Source organism: Palaemon carinicauda, chromosome 13 (assembly GCF_036898095.1).
Source record: "Palaemon carinicauda isolate YSFRI2023 chromosome 13, ASM3689809v2, whole genome shotgun sequence".
NCBI lineage: Eukaryota > Metazoa > Arthropoda > Malacostraca > Decapoda > Palaemonidae > Palaemon > Palaemon carinicauda.
Genome location: NC_090737.1, coordinates 147,296,600 through 147,299,456, shown reverse-complemented (window position 1 = coordinate 147,299,456; position 2,857 = coordinate 147,296,600).

The following is a 2,857-nucleotide window of genomic DNA, read 5'->3' as shown; positions in this document are numbered from 1 at the left end:
GAGGCAGATGAAGCTGGTGAAGACATCATAGCAGCAAAATAAATCCAAAATAGCGAGAGATAACACGGGATAAACACCTGTCAGCAAAGCTGCAAGGGAAAGAATGGCTAGATGGCGCCACGAGGCGGCGGGGGTGGCGCCTATTTACAGTACAGTAGAAGCGTTGCCTTAATAACGGCTCTCCTATATTCTTGCTACTTTTTCCCCTCGAAGCGAAAACGCTATTAGGGGTGTAGATAGCTATGAGACGTGTCAAGAATACGTCCTCTGATTTTATGCGATATCCCTTATTAGAAATCTTCAAGGGATATTCGCTCCAGGAGTTAGAATTCTGGATACCTTTGGTAAATTCTCTGGGATATATCACTGTAGTTAAATATAACCTAGGAAGCTACTAACGAAGGAACTTCCATAAGCACGACATGGCCTGAGCCCAAAAATGAATTTAGCTATTTCCAGATTGTTCTAGGTCCAAGATCTGGAAGCTTGGGGGTTGGCCTAAAGGCGTAAGGTTGCCAATGATTAAACTCTCAGTCGCATACCAACGCAACAGCGCGACGACTCTCTCTTGGCTAGCTCCGCCCACCTTTGTCCTCAAAATAATAAAAAAAAAAGGATAAAGAGTCAATTCTTGAAATTAACGTAAATTTACATATACTGACTTGAATGAAGAATACAAATAAATTAACGATGAAAGTCTTACGTAATTTACATATAAAAGTTATATCTACATAAGAGAAACTTTACGGGTTCGTCAATCCTCAAATACACAAGTAAAATAAACAAATGAAATATGTTTATAAATTATTTACTCCACACACTATATATATATATATATATATATATATATATATATATATATATATATATATATATATATATCAGTGGAACCTCTACATACGATTGTCCTAGCATACAAATTTTCCAACATACGAAGTAAAATTTGACCAAATTTCTGTCTCGACACCCGAAGTAATGCTCCAACATACGATGTAGATCTTGTTTATGCTGGTAGATGGCAGCACGTAAGAGGGACGCCATTGAGCGTCGAGTGCTCTATTCTCTGTTCTTGTGTGTATCGTGTGGTTGTCCTCTGTTTGGTCTGTTATCAACAGTGCTTATTTTCTTCCTTTTCTCACATTTCCTTTTTGATTTTACCTATAATCATGGTGCCTAAGAAGCTAAGTTTCAGTACAGGTAGTGGTGAGAAAAGGAAGAAGGCAATTCTTTCATTAGAATTGAAGCAAGAAATTATAGAAAAACATGAGAGCAGTGTTCATGTGAGTGATATGGCTAAACAATATGGCGGAATAGGCCTATGATCTCGATGATCATCAAGCAGAAGGTAGCCATTAAAGCAGATAAACCATCGAAGGGGATCACCATTATTACAAGACATCGTAGCAATACCCTGGAAGAGATAGAACGCCTTTTGTTGATAGGGATAAAGGACAAAGAGATTGTTGGCAACGATCATTTGTGAGAAAGGCCAGCATGATGAAGAGAAAGAAAGAAAAAAGTGAAGCAAAGAAAACCAAGATAACATTAACAAGCTCTTTTAAAAGTCTTCTCTCTTTTTCTGTTTCTCTCTAAACATATCATTAACATGTTCTTTAAATAAAATCTCTCTCTCTCTCTCTCTCTCTCTCTCTCTCTCTCTCTCTCGTTCTTCTTCGCTATTATAGTGTTAGAGACATCTATTATTTTTTTAGAAGAGAGAGAGAGAGAGAGAGAGAGATTAAACAAAAATGTGTTTACAGTACATATGATTTTTAACAGCGTCGAGTTGAAAAACAATTAAATGTAACTAAGAAAGTAATAACAGCTAATCTGAATTCCTTTATTAGCTAAAAGAAATATTGATACAAACACACTCGCGTGCGTATGCACAAACACACGCACACAGGTGCAAGAATTCCTACGCAGTAAGAAACACGGTAGGGGAGGAGGTAAAGATGGTGACTGTAACGTACCGTAAATCGTCACTGAAAGTGATGAAAATTAAAAATCAAAAGAAAAAAATGTAAAAAATATGAAATATAAAAATAAAAAAAAATAAATAAGCTAAGTTAGATCAAAGTTTCCGTAGTGTAAGTTACGGTATGTTATCGCAGTCATCATCTCTACCTCCTCGCCGATCGTGTCTCCTCCTGCGTGTGTGGGTTTGCGCATACGCACACGAGTGTGTTTGTATCAATATTTGTTTTAGTTAATAAAGGAATTCAGATTCGCTGATATTGTTTTTTTAGTTACATCTAATTGTCTTTCAACTCGTTGACGCTGTTAAAAAACATATGTACACAACACATTTTTGTTTAATCTCTCGCTCTCTCTCTCTCTCTCTCTCTCTCTCTCTCTCTCTCTCTCTTCAGAAAAAATTAATAGACGTCTCTAACACTAACAGTGAAGAAGAACAAGAGAGAGAGAGAGAGAGAGAGAGAGAGAGAGAGAGAGAGAGAGAGAGAGAGAGAGAGAGAATTTATTTAAAGAACATGTTAACACCATGTCTACCTTCTCGCCGATCGTCCGTCTCCTCCTGGCGTAGCAAATCCTACACCTGCGTTGGCCTGTCTCTAAGGTAAAGTGACAATAAAACACATTATTTATTTATTATTTCTTTATAATTATCTTTTTTTACATGCTTCTTTCATTTTATGCAGTTATGTTATTGTCATGTGTAATTATATGTAGTAATTTATTAACCCTGGATAGGTACGGTCCTCGGACACCCCTTTAAGGGTATACTCGGACGCGAACGACCCCGACGCCAAAAAAAATTCTTGAAAAATCAGTTTTTGCAGTAACCTCCTTTTTTCTTTTGCCAAAAAAAACTTCAATGAATGCTTAAAACAACTGT